Source organism: Ornithorhynchus anatinus, chromosome 4 (assembly GCF_004115215.2).
Source record: "Ornithorhynchus anatinus isolate Pmale09 chromosome 4, mOrnAna1.pri.v4, whole genome shotgun sequence".
Classification (NCBI taxonomy): domain Eukaryota; kingdom Metazoa; phylum Chordata; class Mammalia; order Monotremata; family Ornithorhynchidae; genus Ornithorhynchus; species Ornithorhynchus anatinus.
In genome coordinates this window covers 26,020,676-26,039,625 of record NC_041731.1, presented here as the reverse complement: position 1 = coordinate 26,039,625, position 18,950 = coordinate 26,020,676, and the positions used below count along the sequence as shown (strand labels likewise).

The 18,950-nt window shown below is 41.9% G+C and overlaps 1 protein-coding gene across 7 annotated transcripts in view; it reads right to left on the bottom strand.

The window, feature by feature from the left end:
- The window catches only part of TNC (tenascin C), a 103,611-nt gene extending 84,661 nt beyond the window's left edge, over window positions 1–18,950 (bottom strand). For 3 of the 7 annotated variants that reach the window (XM_029062584.1, XM_029062586.2, XM_029062587.1), the window contains exon 1: window positions 18,700–18,949. The gene's annotated coding sequence lies outside the window, so the exon portion shown is untranslated. Of the gene's footprint in view, window positions 1–18,699 lie in introns of all 7 variants that reach the window. The other 4 variants (XM_029062582.2, XM_029062583.2, XM_029062590.1 and 1 more) reach the window with 2 other exon arrangements.

Sequence of the window (18,950 nt, the reverse complement as noted above, 5' to 3'; positions counted from 1 at the left end):
TGATTCACCATAGAATTATCTCTAAAATGTATTCGACAATAAAAGGAGCATGATATAGAGAGTAGAGCATTGGACTGAGAGTTCAAAGGTATGAATTTTAGTCTCTGTTCTTATCTGGGACCCTGAGCAACTCACAAGCTGTCTGTGGTTCACTTTCCCCATTAATGATACTGGGCAAAACATTATCTACTCTGGCTACTAAAGAGGTGCTGAGAAGATAATGAGGGATAACAGTGAATTTGAGAGAAGTGCTGAATAAGTGTATGATTTCATCATTACTCTTGCTACTGAAATAAGTTATCAAAATGGTGTCTCTGAGGCTTTATAATAGTATAAAGATCATGGTTTATGAACCCTGCTTTCTGAAGAGGTTCCATCCCCAATGTATTTATTAGCATCTCAATTTTTCTTTGAGGTTGATTTCACATTATTACTGTTATTATTATTAGTTTTATTATTATTATCATTTTTTTATCAAACACTATGTGCCAAACACTATTCCAAACACTGGGTAGATACAAATTAATTAAATCAGAAACAATTTCTGTCCCATGTAGGGCTCACAATTGAAGTAGGAGGGAGAATAGGCATTGCAACCCAGTTTACAGATGAGGAGACTGATGAACAGAAGTTAAATGACTTGGCCAAGGTCACACAGCAGACAAGTAGCAGCATCAGGGTTAATGTTGGTATTTGTTAAGCACTTAGTATGTGCAGAGCACTGTTCTAAGCGCTGGGGTAGATACAGGGTAATCAGGTTGTCCCACGTGAGGCTCACAGTTAATCCCCATTTTACAGATGAGGTAACTGAAGCACAGAGAAGTTAAGTGACTTGCCCACAGTCACACAGCTGACAAGTGGCAGAGCCGGGCGTCGAATTCATGACCTCTGACTCCCAAGCCCAGGCTCTTTCCACTGAGCCACGCTGCTTCCCCCAGGTCCAGTAACTCCCAGGCCCATGTTCTTTCCACTAGACCACACTGTGCCTTTCTATTAATATACAACTGTGGTAATTGATGACTGAGGTGATTTAGTTTGTAAACTGAAGGGCAGGGATCATGACTTCTGATTCTACTGTACTCTCTCTAGCACCTTTGACAATCCTCTGCATGAACTAGGAACACAATATGTAATGATGAAAGAGAAGGCGAGGATGAAGAAGAGGAAATTGAGGGAGACAATAAGTGACTATAGATCTGTGAAGGGTTATCGCTCAGCAGATGAGAATGGAGCACAGTTTAGTAGGAGGAAACAAAAACATTTTTTGGAGTTTTATTAAGAAAAAGTAGACAAAAGGAAATCAAGAGGGAAAAACACCAGCAGAGTGACCAAGACAATCTTCTGCCAAGGTTGCATTGTGCACTAGTTGCCTATTTAATTCATTCAATCATATTTATTGAGCGCTTACTGTGTGCAGACCACTGTACTAAGTGCTTGGAAAGTACAGTTTGGCAACAAATACAGACAATCCCTACCCAAGAACGGGCTCACAGCCAAGCATGGTGCCTCTTACAACCACCTGGACCCTGCTTTCACACTCTGACAGGTGGGAGAGGAAATGAAGTTTTGTGCTCAAAGAAACCCTCTAATTCAGAGCAAGAGGATCAAGAAAGTTTCATAGCTCAATCCCACTGTCAGATGGAACAGCCTACATTTGGGTCAGTTTTGAATCTCTCCCTGCAAAGTTCTCCCCCTTTTTATTCCTCATGATTGCTGTTTTGGGTTTTTGGGGGGAGGCCTAGGCATATATTTGTGGCTTCAATTCATTTCCACCCAGAAAACAGAAAATCCACCCTCAAATCTTTGGGTCAGAATGGACTTCAGCTCACCTTTTCTATTTCACTCCCTTCAGTGGTATTTACTGAGTTCTTACTGTGTGTAGAGCATTGCACTAAATTCTTGGGAGAGTACACCAGAGCTGGAAGGCATATTCCCTTCCCACAATGAGCTTACAGTATGGAGGGGAAGACAGGGCCATTTCTGTGCACATTTTCCAATGTACAGGTACCTGGCCGTAGCCCGGAGTCAGGACATCAGTCTCTAGACTCTGCTCCTTCCAACTCTGCCTTTGTACAACCCCATGCAACTGATCTTATTGGGATAGATTAACAATTCCAAATGCTCTGCCAAAAGGAATGTCAGGAAAAAATATTTCCTAGCCCAGAGGTACGGCACAAGGAAATCCCCCTGTTAAGGAAAGAAGTTGAGAGTTGAATTCTGTCCAACACCTCAAAACTCATCTCAGTAACTCAGCTGCAGAGTGGGAGGCAATGAGAGGGAGGACTCGGGAGTCTTGTCCCTTAGCAATATTTTAGGATAAAAAAGGGAAGTGACTTAAAGTTTTATCCCAGCACCAGTGGGTGCATGCTGCTGGCCTATACACAGTTCACCACTCCTCTGCCATGGCCTGAAGCTATTTCAGTCTTTCTTATTCGGAACGTTTACACACCCAACCGTCATCAGGAATCTTGCTTGCAAATCAAATTCATTTAAATCACTCCAGGGCGCTGAATGCTGGAATGATACGCAGCAATTATAGCCTTTGTTGTTGCTACTGCAGCCTTTCAAAGTAATCCTCATTCTGGAGATCAAAGGAGTGAACTCTTCCATTTCTGCTCTTTGCTGAAGGGAGAGCAGTCCCTTCTAAAATCGTATCTCCTCAGAAAGCCGTCTCTGAGTAACTTCTCATTTCCCCTTCTTTTTACCCCTCCCTCCTGAATTACCTGTTAACTTGAGTTTGTACCCCTAAGCACTTTGATACCCAACCCACCATCATCCACAGCACCTGTGACTGTACTCTTAAACTCTGTTCTTTTGTTGGAAGGGATTGCATTTACCGACTCTTTTGTATGGTCTTTTGCAAGCACTGAGGAGAGTATTCTGTACACAGTAAAGCTCTCAGTAAATACCACTGATTGATTAATGTTTGTTTCCCTCACTTGACTGTATCCCTTGAGGTCAGGGATTGGGCCTACCAACTCTATAGTTATCTCCCAAACTCCTAGTACACTATTCCTCACAAAGTAAGTACTCGAATATCATTCATTGATTGATTGACACCTTCCTTCATTTTCAGCACCAGGATTGTTTCTTCCAACTGGGGAAAGTATCTAGGACCAGATAAAACAGTTTTCTCTGCAACAGTGAATATTCTGAACTGGATCAATGTGCAAGGCTGTGTTTTGGTTTTTTTAATGGCATTTGTTAAGCACTTACTATGTGATAGGCACTGTACTAAGCATTGACTGTTTTTGTGTAACTCAGGGATGTCCCCTGAAGATGCAGTGTAAAAATAAGCTGATGCTCTCAGTAGTTATCCTGAGGCTCAAAGATGACTCCGATGACAGTGAGATTGTATTACTCTTATTGTATTACTCTTGTAATAAGTACACTGGGCCCATGAAAACATAATTGGGCACATTTTCTGGCCCCCAGTCATTGGGGTGACCATTGCTCAAGCACCCAAGGTTAAGAGAGGAGAGATATGTCCTACCAACAGCAGAAAAGTCATTTAAGAAGTTTCTGCATTAGTGGTGATGAAATGGCTAAGTCATTCACACACTCTTGCCCTTTCTCCTTAAATCAAACATCACACACTGTGGGGTGGTTGGTGGTGGTCATAGAACAGAATAAGAACAAAATAAATGCCATTTATTGGCCAGACCAATGTCTCCAACAGTGGCAACAGGATGTGAGGTGTAGTCATGAGATGGTTGTCCCTCGCTCCAGCACAACAAGGTAAAACGTGGTAAGGACACATCCCTGTCCGTTAGACAAGACTTCATCCCCAAATTTGGGGATTAGGCATTCTTAACTAAATAAGAAAGTGCTTGGTAGTAGGGTTAGTATCAGTTGCATACATCTGAAGAGAGTAGTTACAGAACTATTTAAAATTTCAAAGTAAGTGTAATAGAGTCTGGGAAAGAGCTTAAGAATCATAGGATCCCTTGGATGCATGGGGCACACAGTTCAACTTAAACAACTATCCCCCTAGGCAGTAAGCTACTTGAGATCATGGAAACGTGTCTTTCAACTCTGTTTTCTGGTACTCTCCCAAGCCCTAAGTACAATGTTCTCCACATAGTAAACACTTAATGAATTCCATTTGTTTTTCTGGATATTCTTTTTTTGGAATATTCCCAGGGAGAATGGTACTCCATTTTAAAGATGGAAAAATATTCATTCATTCAATAGTATTTATTGAGCACTTACTATGTGCAGAGCACTGTACTAAGCGCTTGGAATGAACAAGTCGGCAACAGATAGAGACAGTCCCTGCCGTTTGACGGGCCTACAGTCTAATCATGGGAGACAGGCAGACAAGAACAATGGCAATAAATAGAGTCAAGGGGAAGAACATCTCAGAAAAACAATGGGAACTAAATAGAATCAGGGTGATGTACATCTCATTAAACAAAATAAACAAAATAAATAGGGTGATAAAGATGTATACAGTCCAGCGGACCAGTACAGTGCTGAGGGGGTGGGATGGGAGAGGGGGAGGAGGAGAGGGAAAGGGGGGAGAAGAGGGTTTAGCTTTGGAGAGGTGAAGGGGGGGGTAGAGGGAGCAGAGGGAAAAAGGGGGGAGCTCAGTCTGGGAAGGCCTCTTGGAGGAGGTGAGTTTTAAAATGGTATTTGTTCAGTGCTTACTATGTTCCAGGCACTGTACTAAGTGGTGGGGTGGATACAAGCAAATTGGGTTGGACACAGTTCCTGTCCCATGTGGGGCTCACATTCTCAATCCCCATTTTACAGATGAGATAACTGAGGTCTAGAGAAGTGAAGTGACTTGTCCAAGGTCACACAGCAGACAAGTGGCAGAGCCAGGATTAGAACCCATGACCTTCTGACTCCCAGGCCTGTCCTCTATCCACTATGCCATGCTGCTTCTCCAAAGAGGAAATTTGATGTTCTTACCTCTAAATAAAAATGAGGTAGGGAGTGTGGATGGGCCCTTGGCTAGACCGCCCCAGAATCAGGTAACAGGACTACTGATTCCCAATTTCCTGCTTCAACTTTGCAATCACTCATAGGTGCTCTCAATTTGGGTAAATATCATATTGTTATTTTTTCCCAGTTGCTTTTAATCTAATTTTTAAGAAGAATCAACTGTGCTAATTGTTATTTTTAGTACTTCCCAGGAGGAAGGAGGCCACTTCTGAAAATAAGAATCAACAATCTTTATAGTGCATCCTGCTTGCCAACAATTAATTTAGCTTGGGATAAATAGAGATAACCTCTAATGACTGAGTCCAGGTTTTAGAATGAGTCACTCATGACTTCATCTTTAATAGCTCATGAATCGTTTTCATTAATAGTGCAGAATTAGAGGCAAGAACATAAAATTTCCTTTTTTGAGGATAGAAGAGGGAGGGATGAGGGGAGTTGATTATCCAGAGGTGCCAGATGGATCCTTTCCACATCATCCTGGCAAAACATCAGGCAGCTAATACCAAATTTACCTCCTCCGGCTGCAAACTGGAGTTTTATTGTGTGCACTTAGTCAAGCACAGAGATGGTGTGTGGATGTTCTCAAAGGTTCTGAAAATTCCTCACCCCTGTCCTTCTTAACTACCATAAATCCCAGTTTGGAATGTGTCAGGAAGGAAGAGAGGCCAGGAAACTGCCTCCTGTGTTGATTTTTCAAGAACTTTTGATCTCCTCAGCTGAACAAGAGATTTGCATGTCCCTGCTGCTTTAAAAGAATAATTAAAGAAACACTCCAGGAGGTCAAGGCAGCTAAAACTCAAATGCAACTTTTATTGGGAACATGGTTGTCTCATCTGAATCTGCTACTTCAGGAGTCCATCCACTTTTAAGAGACTTTCACAAATAGAGCCCTGGTCAGAAGGTGGTAAGGCATTTTGAGAGCAGGGTCTGGGAAGGAATCTTGGCAATAACACTTTGTTTTCCTATCTGTGAAATGGGGATGATACTTTAGGCTTCATGGGAGGAAGCAGCATGGCCTAATGGGTAGAGCATAGGCCTGGAAGTCAAAAGGACCTAAGTTATAATCCCGGCTCTGCCACTTGTCTGCTTTGTGACCTTGGGCATCTGTAAAATGGGGATTGAGACTGTGAGCCCTATTTGGTACATGGATTGTGTCCAATCAGATTAGCTTGTATCTAGTACAGTGTCTAGCACATAATAAGTGCTTAACAAGTACCATAAAAAAGTGACCCTGAGCATTTAAAATCATCTTGGTAACAAGGTATCTGCTGTATTGGGCCTTCTTTGTCTTGGCAGAGTAAAGGTAGCCAGATGGCCGGGAGTTGACCTCTCTCCCCTGAGGCACTGCTTTATAAGAAGATATTTCTAGGGGCCAGTGAAGCTGTGCTCTTGGAATAATTCACTGTAGTTCTGACCACAGCTTGCTCCAGAACAAAAGGCTCAAGGGCAACATCTCAGCAGTAACATGCCCGGTTGTACCCCACTGGCAGCAGCCTCAGAGGACCAGATATTGGCAGATTCCTGGGTACCATGGGAGCAATGCCAAATAGGGAGATGCTGCCTATGGCTGGCACAGACACTGGAGCTTGGGCCCTTTGGGATTTCTCAGGAGACTAATCCAAGCTGGAGCAGTTCTGAGTAGCCCAGGCATTTTTAAGGGGACCTGGATCATAGCCCATCTCAATTACCGCATCAGCCTCTTTTTTTATTCCTTCATGGTATTAGTTAAGCAATTACTTTGTGCCAGGCACTGTTCTAAGCCCTGGGATAGAGCTAATCAGGTTGGACACAGTCCATGTCTCACGTGGGCTCACAGGCTTAATACTCATTTTACATATGAGGGAACTGAGACACAGAGAAGTTAAGTGACTTGCCTGAGGTCACACAGCAGACAAGTGGCAGAACTGGGTTTAGAACTTAGGCCCTTTGACTCCCAGGCTTGTGCTCTATCCACTAACCACACTGCTTCTTGCAGACCTCTCTGCTTCCAGGTTCTCCTCTCTCCAGTCCATACTTCAGCCTGCTGCTTGGATCATCTTTCTAAAAAAAAAATCATTCAGTGCAAGTCTCTCCACTCCTAAATGCCTCCAATGGTTGCCTATCCATCTTCCCATCAAGCAGAAACTCTTCACCTTTGGGTTCAAGATACTCAATCACCTCTCTCCCCCTTACTTATCATCATTCCTTTGCCACTAAAGCCCATCCTGCACATTTCACTCTGAATAATAATAAAGATTGTAGTATTTGTTAAGCGCTTACTATGTTCCAGGCACTGTACAAACTGCTGGGTAGATACAAGCAAATCGGGTTGGACACAGTCCCTGTCCCATGTGGGGCTCAGAGACTTCATCCACATTTTACAGACAAGGGAACCGAGGCACAGAGAAGTGAAGTGACTTGCCCATGGTCACATAGCAGACTAGTGGTGGAGTTGGGATTAGAACCCAGGTCCTTTTGACTCCCAGACCCGTGTTCTATCCACTAGTCCACACTGCTTCTCTAATACTTCTAATGCCAACCTACTCACTGCCTCTTGCTCTTACTTCACCTACCATTGAACCATTCTTCTGTAATCCCTACTGCCTTGAACTTCCTTCTTCTACATATCTGATCTACTAGCATTTTCCCTCTCTTCAAAGAGAAGCAGCATGCAGTATTCATTCATTCAATAGTATTTATTGAGAGCTTACTATGTGCAGAGCACTGTACTAAGCGCTTGGGATGAACAAGTCGGCAACAGATAGAGACAGTCCCTGCCGTTTGACGGGCTTACAGTCTAATCGGGGGAGACAGACAGACAAGAACAATGGCAATAAATAGAGTCAAGGGGAAGAACATCTCGTAAAAACAATGGCAACTAAATAGAATCAAGGCGATGTACAATTCATTAACAAAATAAATAGGGTAATGGAAATATATACAGTTGAGCGGATGCGTACAGTGCTGTGGGGATGGGAAGGGAGAGGTGGAGGAGCAGAGGGAAAAGGGGAAAAAGAGGGTTTAGCTGCGGAGAGGTAAAGGGGGGGTGGCAGAGGGAGTAGAGGGAGAAGAGGAGCTCAGTCTGGGAAGGCCTCTTGGAGTTTTGAAGAGGGGAAGAGAATCAGTTTGGCGGAGGTGAGGAGGGAGGGCATTCCAGGACCGCGGGAGGACGTGGCCCAGGGGTCGACGGCGGGATAGGCGAGACCGAGGGATGGTGAGGAGGTGGGCGGCAGAGGAGCGGAGCGTGCGGGGTGGGTGGTAGAAAGAGAGAAGGGAGGAGAGGTAGGAAGGGGCAAGGTGATGTAGAGCCTTGAAGCCTAGAGTGATACAATAGTGGATAGAGAACCAGGCCTGAAAGTCAGAAGATCATGGGTACTAATCCTGGCTCTGCTATGTGTCTGCTGTGTGACCTTGGGCAAGTCACTTCACTTCTCTGTGCTTCAGTTACCTCATCTGTAAAATGGGGATTGATTCTGTGAGCACCACATGGGATAGGGACTGTTTCCAACTCAATTTGCTTGCATTCACACCAGCGCTAAGTACTGCGCCTGTCACAGAGTAAGCGTTTAACAAATACCATCATTATTATTATTATTCTTCAAAGTCCTATTACTATTATTGTAAGCCCTAGTACTACAAGCAAATCGGGTTGGACACATTCCCTGTCCCATGTGGGGCTCACAGTCTCAACTCCCATATTACAGATGAGATAACTGAGGCACAGAGAAGTGAAGTGACTTGCCCAAGGCCAAACAGCACACAAGTGGTGGAGCCGGGATTAGAACACATGACCTTTTGACACTCAGGCCCATGCTCTATCCACTACGCCATGCTGCTTCCATATCTCCTCCTGGAAGACTTTCTAGACTAAACTCTAATTCCCCAACCCTATTTTCCCTCCTTACAGCCCATCCCATGTACTCAGTCCCACTCTCAGCACTTATGTATGCTCCGCCACAACCCCACCCTTTAGCACTTATGTGCTAACTCAAGCTGCTTAAACTGACAACTGCTTAAAGTCAGTTTCCAGTAAACAAAGAATTTTAAATAATTGCATCCTAGTGAAAGACAATGGAGTATAGCTTTTTGCATGAAATAGCATTCCTGACAAGGTTGCATCATTCTACCCAATTCATATCAGTGTTGTGGTACCTTTGATTTGATATCAGAGAATGCCACCTGTGATTCTTCACACTAAATTAAATGTACATCATCATTATTATGTAATCCGTAATGAGAAGGAAAATTCCAGCTCTTTGACTTGGCTCAGCCACCCCAGATTCAAACTGAACAGTTGTTAAGTTTGGAAAGGAATTAAGGGATTAAGGAGAGCCCAAAGCAAAACATGGTGTAGCCCAATAAAATCAATAAGAACTCAAACCTCAGAACACCCAGGGCTCTTTTTCCTAGGAATATGCTGGAATGGAGTTCAGTCTATCAATGCCAGTATCAAGATAAAACAAACAGAAGGAGATCACTTAATGTACCCATTTAGCAGGAGAACTAACGCTTAGTAAAGGGGAAAATAAGGAGAAGGAGAAACAGTTATTTAACAGTTATTTAAAGACCCTTCCTGCCCTTGTCTTCAGAGTTTCCTTAGCAGTTTAGAGTGTAAGATTGTCTCAAGACCTGTGAGGTTGTTGTGGGCAGGAAATGTGTCTACCAACTCCATTGTACTGTACTCTCCCAAGCATTTACTAGAGTGTGGTACACAAAATAAGTTCTCAATACATATAATTGAGGATGGTGAACATTATTGAAGAATGGCATTGCCCTTCTTCTCAAACTGTCGCCTTTCTTCTCCCATCACCTTCACCTATTCAACTCAGTCTCATAGCTAATCTCAGACTTGGAAGTTACTATTACTTTTTAGTTTGGGAGAAAAATCCACTCTGTACTCCATATGAAGTATCAGTCTGTGTGAGAGATCAGTCTAAAGTGCCTAACATCAGTTAAAGGTGGTAAAGAATAGAGGTTCAATTATAGGAGATTGAGAATGTAATATTTATGGAACTCCAGGTCTATCCTAAGCACATTCTGCCTCTGAAAAGATAAAAACCTCAAATAAATTAGTCAGCAACTGGAATAACTTCTGTGGGTCTGGAAATTTAAGCTTCATTTCTGGAAATAGGACTTTATGTTAAGGATAAAGAATGTTCACTCAGGTCACAATGATTTATCTGCCAGACGAAGAAGAGGAATGCTTACTAGCCAAATGAAAAGAAAAAAAGAGGAAAGCAAAGGGAATATTTCTTCTTGAACAATTATTTATGGTAGAGCAGTTTTCAATGGCACCTATGCTGGGGTGGCATCAGCCTGCCCATGGGCTGGCACTGGTAGGCTCAGCAGGAGGTTCAAACCATCAAGATTTGAGAGGAGAGTGAACATCTGGGAATGGAGGGGAGACAAGGGGGAAAATTGGTTCTGTCTTAACAACAGAAAAGATGTGATGGGAAGTGTCCTGGCCAGAAGTCAAACCACACCATGAAGACTGGAAAAAGAAAGAAATCCACGTGTTCAACTCCCTCAGCCCATTGCGAGTTCATGTCAACCACCCCGCCTCATCTTGTTCCTCTACCTTAAAAGCCATGTGCTGTTTCTCATATGTACTGCACCTCTTGCCTTCCCCGAGAATGTTAGGGAAATGGATTTCCCGAGCTAGATAGGGTGAAATTCATGCCCATTGAAAATACCGAGAATGTAACCATCTTGCTCACATTTGGCCTAATTAATTCTGTAAAATCATCTATTGCTCCTTCTGAAACTCATTTGTTGCTTTAGTTCTAAATGGAGAAACATTTGCTTGCTATCTCTCTCTCCCCCCGCCCTCCCCTTCTAGGTTTCCCAGGTCCAGGAGATGTCTGGATCTGACCATAAATCTTTATAAACTTTCTTTGGTAAATAGAAGACCTCTGCCAACTTGCACTGTATCAAGCTCATTATTTCCTGGGCAGATGTCATTGATTCAAGGCAAGTTGTAATGCGCTTCCAAGCACTGTCTAGGTATGGTTTGTTATGGGTTGTTCTAGTGATCTCACTGATGAATAGGAATTAATTAGTCCTGTAATATAACAACAGGGCCAATCTTTCTTCCAAGGAGAATCCAGACCCTAACTTGTCGATTCATGGATTTGGATTGAAAGGATTATAGGATTTTCCACCTAAACACAATGGATTTTTTTCACTCATTTTCTCAATTCAGAAGTCAAATTCATTACCCATTACCAAGACTTCTTTTGCCCTCTGACCATATCTTCACAAGAAAATGGGGGAGGACTGTTGATCAATTGACTGGTGGATTAACTCTAACCAATCGTAGACCTTAGACCAAAAGGAAATGATCTTTCTTTGTCCCCAGCTAGCAGACTTTTGCTCACCCCACTTGGATACCTGCCTCGCCTATCCATGTCACCCAAGTCTTTAGAGACTGACTATGGGCCAAATGCCTCAACTACAGGAAGAGTAAATGACTACTAAATCCTATAACAGCTCAGTGTGATGATCTAGAGTTTCCCTTGAGCCTGTTGCAGCTCATATATACTACTGTGACTACAGACTGGGCACTGCATACCAGACTGGCTGAGGACGAGGAGGAGCTTTAGTTGCATGGAGGTGCAGATACTTCTTCCCCCTCCACCCCCCTCAGGCAAAGGGTTGGATGTTGCTTTACAGGATCATCACATATGCTTTCTGGTAATTCCCTTAGGATCATGGACTGCTCTGGGAACAGGGTTGGACAGTGTTTACTCCCACCTGAGGAGAGAGGCTTGCAGATTCTCTTGCTTAGATGGAATGATTGACTGGAAAATCCACTTTTTGAGATCTACTCTAAGTTTGACTTGTCTATGGCTATTTAGACAGCATGAACCCCCAGGCCAGAACTCCTCTGTCCTTGGTACTAGAAGCAAAATATCTTAAATCATGCATATTTTACATCAACTGGAAAAATTCCAGGTCTGGGAGTCAGGAGTCCTGGGTTCTAGTCCTTGATCTGCTGGAAACTAGCTATGGGTCCTCGGCATTTCCTCTCTGTGCCTTATTCACTCATCTCTTACAACCCAGTACACACACTTCGCTACTCTAATGATAACCTTCTCACTGTACCTTGATCTCATCTATCTCACCGCCAACCTCTTGCTCATGTTCTGGCTCTGGCCTGGAATGCCCTCCCTCCTTGTGTCTGACAGATAATTACTCTCCCCACCTTCAAAGCCTTATTGAAGGTACCTTTCCTCAAGAGGCCTTCCCAGACTTTCCTCTCCTCTGACTCTCTTCTGCATCACTCTTTTGTTCAGCCTCACAGCACTTATGCGCATATCTGTAATTTTTTTTTATATTTATGTCTGTCTCCCCCACTAGAGAGTAAGTTTGTTGTGGGCCGGGAATATGTCTGTATATTGTTATACTGTACTCTTCCAAGAGCTTAGTAGAAGCTCTGCACATAGTAAGTGCTCAGGAAATAGGATTCACTGACTAACTGATCTGTAAAGTGGGAAAAAAAAAACTATTACCTACCTCTCCTTATCTTACTGAAATGCTGTGAGGATAAAAAAAAGATCATTTTGAAAATAGGCTACATATTCCAAGTATCATCATCATTATCCAGATTATTCATGGAAACAAGATGTTCCTGGAACTCCACTCCCTAGGACTATTACCTGGTTACTGCTCTGGTGGCCTAGTTCTGTCAGATACTATGATGTCATCCTATGCTGTGATGAACATAAAGGGAGAAACATGAATCCTTGCTTATCCCATTGTTTGTTGAACACACTTGAGCATGTGGAAAGGAAGTAACAAAAGCTAGAAAGTGCTCCCTGCATTTCTCTCAAACAAAAAGATCATCCCCTTGAGGAAAATATTTCTTAGATAAATGTTTTGGAAACAGTAAACCAGATTCTTTCAAAGGATACACACTGCCCTAGGAATGAAGAAAAATGGTGGATCTCAATTAGCCTCCCCCTTCTTCCCCCAACCTAAAATTCCCTTAGGGCTTTGATTAAAAACATATGTTTTGATCAAAGAATGCGGTGGAAACGTTAAACGCGACCCAGCTTGCTGAAGGGGCTCTTCCATTCAACGATTGGTTGGAACTAGAAAAGGTTCCACTTATAAAATGCTTAGCAGAAAAAAAAAACACAGCACCATTAGGAGCTGAAAACCATATTTCACCCTGGTTTTATCCCAGCTTGTTATTTTGCTTAATTGCCTCTGATGTCATTGTGGAGTATGTAAGATTGGCCCAGGGTTCCGTTAGCTAACCTATGGTGGAAGGGAGGCTGTGGGTAAAGCTGAAAATGGTTTGGAATTTATTAGACCCAGCCTTGTTTTGGGACTTCATTCCTCCCCATTTCAAACTGTTTCTAAGAAAGTAATTTGCTATTAGGAGTGTGGTGGGCAGAGTATTCTGAAAATTGAAATATCCTCTTAGTTTAACATGGAGGGTAGGGCTTTTGTTTGATTCTATCTCTGTGCTAGTTAGACCATGAAATAAGAAGAGTTTATAAAAAATCCCATAATAGAATACCAGCAGCTCTTAATGTCCCTGCATTAATTGTGCCCTTGTACCTTCTCACTATAGTGAAGTTCTCAGCCCAGAACCTGATTCACCAAGGCTTCACCAATAGTAGGGGGTTATCCTCCCAACATGTCTTAGAATGTTTTGTGGATGATATGTTTTTTCTTCTAAAGTAAGATTCCAGAACTATGGACTTCTGGGTCAGAGCCAGGCTTTAAAGTTGAATGGAGGGGAGAAAGGAGGTAAAACTATTCAAGCTCATTCAATCAGTCAATCAATCAGTCAATGGAATTGTTTGAGTACCTATTGAATGCCAAACTCTGAACTAACATGGAAGAGCATGGAAGAGCACAAAAACAGAAGGACACATTCCCTCCCCTTAAGGAACTTTCAATCTAATCAGGATGTTATGGGCAGTTTATTGGTGATAGGAAAAAGTGGCTGATCATTGGCTCCTCCCATCACTGCTCTTTCTTTGACCTAGGCATTTCCTCTCCTGGTTGTTGTCATTTCCTGAATTCTCCATGAGTGTCTTCCCCACTTTCAAAGAAACACTGAGTTGTTCTAGTGAAAAGGAAAGAAAAGAAAAAAACTCTGATTTTTAGATGTACATCCCAAAGAAAGGATCAATTGGCCAGCACATCATATACTTGTTTACTGGCCTTTTCTAGTTTTGCTTTAAACCAAGGATGTCTGTCTCATTCCATATAACCATACTCCCTGAGCTGTAAAGCACAACTTCATTTCTACCCACTATTTCTTCAGCTTTCGACACTCATTGATGTGAAAGAAAGCCAGTTCCCTTGGCTTCCCCAGTCAGGTGAACTCTCTGGGGAGGGAAAAAACTTAGCAGTCTCCTCACTCATCTCTACGTGGAAAGGTCCCGGTGAGGACATTACCCTTGCAGGAAGAGAGGGAATACACTGCAGCTGAGGGCAGGTGTATCACATTCTTGTCAAATCTCTGACATCCAGACAACGTGCCACAAAGCCCTGTGCATGACCTTGTGGGATATTTTGGGATCAAATATCAGATGATATTGGAGTTGCATGGAGCTTGAATTATTACAGAGCCTGTCATTGGAAGTATAAGGAGGGCTCAATGCTAGATAAGTAGACATTGTTTGTGTAATCAGTGAGGGGACTGACCAGTGGACAGAGAATCTGTATCCTGAAACTATATCTTAATTTGCCATTAAATTAAGGGCATTATCTCAAATGCCATTGGTTGAGAAGTTGGACTTGCTAGTTCAATTAATCAATCAATGCCATTTTTGAGCACTTATTGTGTGCAGAGCACTGTACTAAGCACTAGGGAGAGTACAATGCAACAGAGTTGGTAGACATGTTCCCTGTTTTGTCTCTAACTCTAGAATATTACATGGACAACAGTCAGACAACAATTGGAATAAAGGTGTTGACCATGAACTGTTTAAATGTGGGTAAAGACCCAAAAAGTAACCTGAATTGAAAAAGATTTGCTTCCTGGGTTTCAGTTTCCTCTCCCAGGGAAAAGGCCTTCTGGGTATGTGATATTTGTAAGTGGATGGAGCATTCTTTCTCCATTGCTCTTTAATAATGGATCTCTAATATGGTAATAGGTAAAGGATGCCTGAAGGCAAATTAGCAATGAAATTCTTTGCTTCCCAAGAATACATAATGCCACCGGCTACTTGAACACAGAGATTCACTGGTTTGGAGGGCTAGCTGCTGGCACCAGGCTAGATTAGCCTGTTTGAAAGTTCAGTGACAGCATAGTTAAGGATTTGTGAATTTGAGGAAATTTCCAAAGCCTGAGTCAACTTGGAATGAATTAGCCTTTTGATTTCCACATTCAGATGGACCAAATGTATATGTAGATGGGACATTATTTCCATCTGTGTCACAGTCCAAAAATGATTACTTTGCTTTTGCTTCATAATAGATGGGGCAAAAGGAAAATGGTTATTGTCCCGTGTGGAATTACTGCCAAAGTGATGGAGAAGGAAATAGAGAATTATTGCCAACCACATTGTAAAACTCATTTCCTATTTTCAGGAAAAAAACTCAAGGTCGAGTTTTCCCACATGTGATAGGATTACTGAATGAGCCATGATTCAGTGACTGAAAGAAGGCTGAAACACTGAAAAGAGGCTGCTTTTTGAGATATCCCTCAAAAACTGCAGAAGTCAAAGTTTCATTTTGGTCTAAACTTTTTGATTTCCCTTTCACCCTGTAATTTCAGATCCCAAAGAACTAAGTATGCATTTGCTATGATTCATCTACCAAGCCGAAGAATGTTTAAACCCATTTAGCCTCAGTAGAGGAATAATTTTTGGTGCGTAATGAACTTTACAGTTACTTTGCAAGTTAGAGTATGTCCTATATTGACTGACAAACTGGAAAATTAGTTTTTATTCATCTTCAAATTGAAATTTGAACTTCCAGGACTCACACTGAGAATTTGCTTCGGTAGAGACCAGCCTTTGACAAAGACCTGGAGGCAAGAGATAAGCCAGGGTAAAAAGTCTGAAGTTCTGGAATTAATATACCTTTCTCTGCCCAAGAAAGACAGCAGATTTCTCTTGGACTCCCAAAGTGTCTTAATGACTCCCCATATCTCCCAACCTTGGGTCTAGGAAACTCCCACCTTGATTTTGTGTAGATTCCCTGATGACAGAAGAACAAGGCAAAGGCTAACTTCATTGGGAATTGCTAATTAAAGTAAGCATTGCTGTTTGACTATAAAGGAAAATGTAAAGTACACAAAGGAGAATGTGGTCATATCACTATTGGCAACAAGAAAGGGCAAGGTTTATAAAGAACATACTATATTCATTCTTTCAACTTCAAACTCATTTACAAATTAAGTGCTTAACAAACACCATAAAAATACCATAAAAATTACCTCTGATAATATGATAGCTTAGCTTTGCTGACTTATTAGAAGTCATAGTCTAACCCAACCACAGAAAGTTTAATCAAAAAGGTTATTTTTCCCACCAAAATTCCAACCCAAGGAGAATCAACAAATAATTTACAGGATATTTACAAACTTTCAAATTCCATTTTTAAAATGGTATTCCATAAGAGCTTACTATGTTCCAGGTACTGTACTAAGCATTGGGGTAGCTAAAAGATGATCAGGTTGGGCAAAATCTACTACCAAATGGGGCTCACAGTCTTAATCCCCATTTTACATATGAGGTAACTCAGGCATAGAGAAGTTAAATGACTTATTCAAGGTCACACAGCAGACAAGTGGCAGAGTCGGAATTAGAACCCGGTTCCTCTGACACCCAGGCCCATACCCTTTCCACTAGATCATGTTGTTTCTCGCTTCCACAAGTTTAAGAAGAAGGCACACATTTCAGGATGAGAGAAGAACAGTGAATAGTTCTTAATCTCTTTCGCATGAATAGTTAGCATTTCTCCTGCTAACCTCTACTTCCCACTCCTTGTAGATCAACTTCAGTTGACTTAGTCATACCATGTTACCAAAACTGAGATTGCAAAGCCTTACTTAGGCTTGGCCATACCACTGGTGACTCTGTTACAGGAGAATTAAGATCCTGGACTTTCAGTGTTTGTTCCCAGAGGGTGACTTGCATCAAGACATAATGACTGAACAAACTGTTGCAAAGAATAATTAATGGATGGGAGAGTGGACTGTATAATTTCTGACCCAGGTTAATTGGAAAAATTATTTAACATACATTTGTGGAACCCCTACTGTGCAGAAGAATCTTGGAAGTCTCCAATATTGTTTAGTGTATTTAGAATTGGCCAAACTCCATTTAAAAATATAGAACTTACTGCTGGTTATTTTAGTAAAGAAGGTGTATAAGGGCTGTCTTTAGAAGGCCTTTAAAACCTATATCTTTTCCCAAATCACGTGATTGGTTGGATGATATTACAACACATAGAAAAGCATTCAGAAGATTCTGACTTTTAAAATACACTACACTGCTGCCTACAATCACAGATGTACAAAATGAAATGAGTTTCAAAAAAGCTCAATTGATAGAGGAGCCGTCCCTTATTTTACACCATCTCATTCAGATTTCCATATTCAGGGCCAGTCCTCCAAAGAAGTAGACCCTAAATGGTAACTCTTAGAGAGCACCTGAATAAGAAAAGTCTTGGATAGAGGATATTAGTTGATATTCATACTATACTATCCATATGGCCAACCTCTATAAAGGAGAAAAAAACCTCAGCAAAGGGACATTTTATTTCAACTCAAGGCATGCCTCTTGTATAATATAACATTTTTTTCATTTGAACCACAGAGCAATGTAACTTTTAAAATGGCCATCTGTAGCAGACTGTCTCTACACACAGAAAGACTATGTGCTTTCAGAAGCCAAAGACTCATTTTAAAGCCCAGAAGCATAACTGAAAAATGCTGTAACTGTACAAAGTATTGAAGTAGAAATCAGCTGTTTAAACAAAGTCTAGTGCTGCCCCCTTCATTCAGACACACCACTCACCAAAGCCAACACAAAATCCTTATTACTGCATACACTAAGGACCTAGGCACTGCCAATCAAGCTGGAAACCAACAGACATAGAAAAAGTCCATAATTAATCCCAGGAAATGCCAATGGATATGGAAAGTGGCTCATTTTTCATCTGGCAGGGATGAACCTTAGCTCTAGGAAAAACATTTGTTAGCCCCTGGCAAGTAGAGTGACGAGACTCCCCTTTTAATATCTTATTTCAAGAGTGGGGCTGCCTCTGTATTTCAGAAGCAAGCTTCTACCCACAAGGAGAGGAAAAATGTGAGTGACCTCAGAAGAAGGGAGAAAGTTACATCCTGCAAGGTCACCAACAACACAAGCTCCAAGTTTGCATCCTTGCCACATCAGCGTAAGAACTGATTTAAAATTCGGGCCTCTGAAACACTTTGTGTAAAATGAACAGAAAGACAAGTAAAGGATCAAGTATTTCAGTATTTGGCTCTTTACACTCTAGCATTCATTTCTTTAGGTCCTGCACTTCGCAGTCCCACCATTTATTCTTGCACTGAAGAGACTGGCCAAGGAGGTATTACTATTACTTACTCTATTTACTTATATTTTGTTTCAGAAGAAGCAAATCACAACAAAATCTCCCCTTCAAATTTCTACCAGATTAGCTCTCTCGGTGGAACAGTTGGATCATTCAGGCAGAATGATGTAGGAGTGGCAAAGTTCTTGAAAATTCATTCCTTTATCGTCAGTTTAAAATCTATTTCCTGCTCTTTTGTAACAATGATTAAAATGGGCTTACCTTCCAGACGTGGATGGGTATTAGCTCCTACCGTGGACAGCCTCCATTAAATAAATTAAAAATCTCCCACCTTGTTGCTGTTCTTCTGTCAAAACTGAGGAAGTTTTCTTGTCTTCTAAAGTTTGTGTGAGCACTCCTGAGTGTGTGTGTGTGTGTGTATGCAAGAGAGATGTTTGACAGTAAGACACACTGTAACCACTGCAGACAGCTTTTGCTGGATTTATATAGCAGTGGCGATTCCTGGCTCCTTC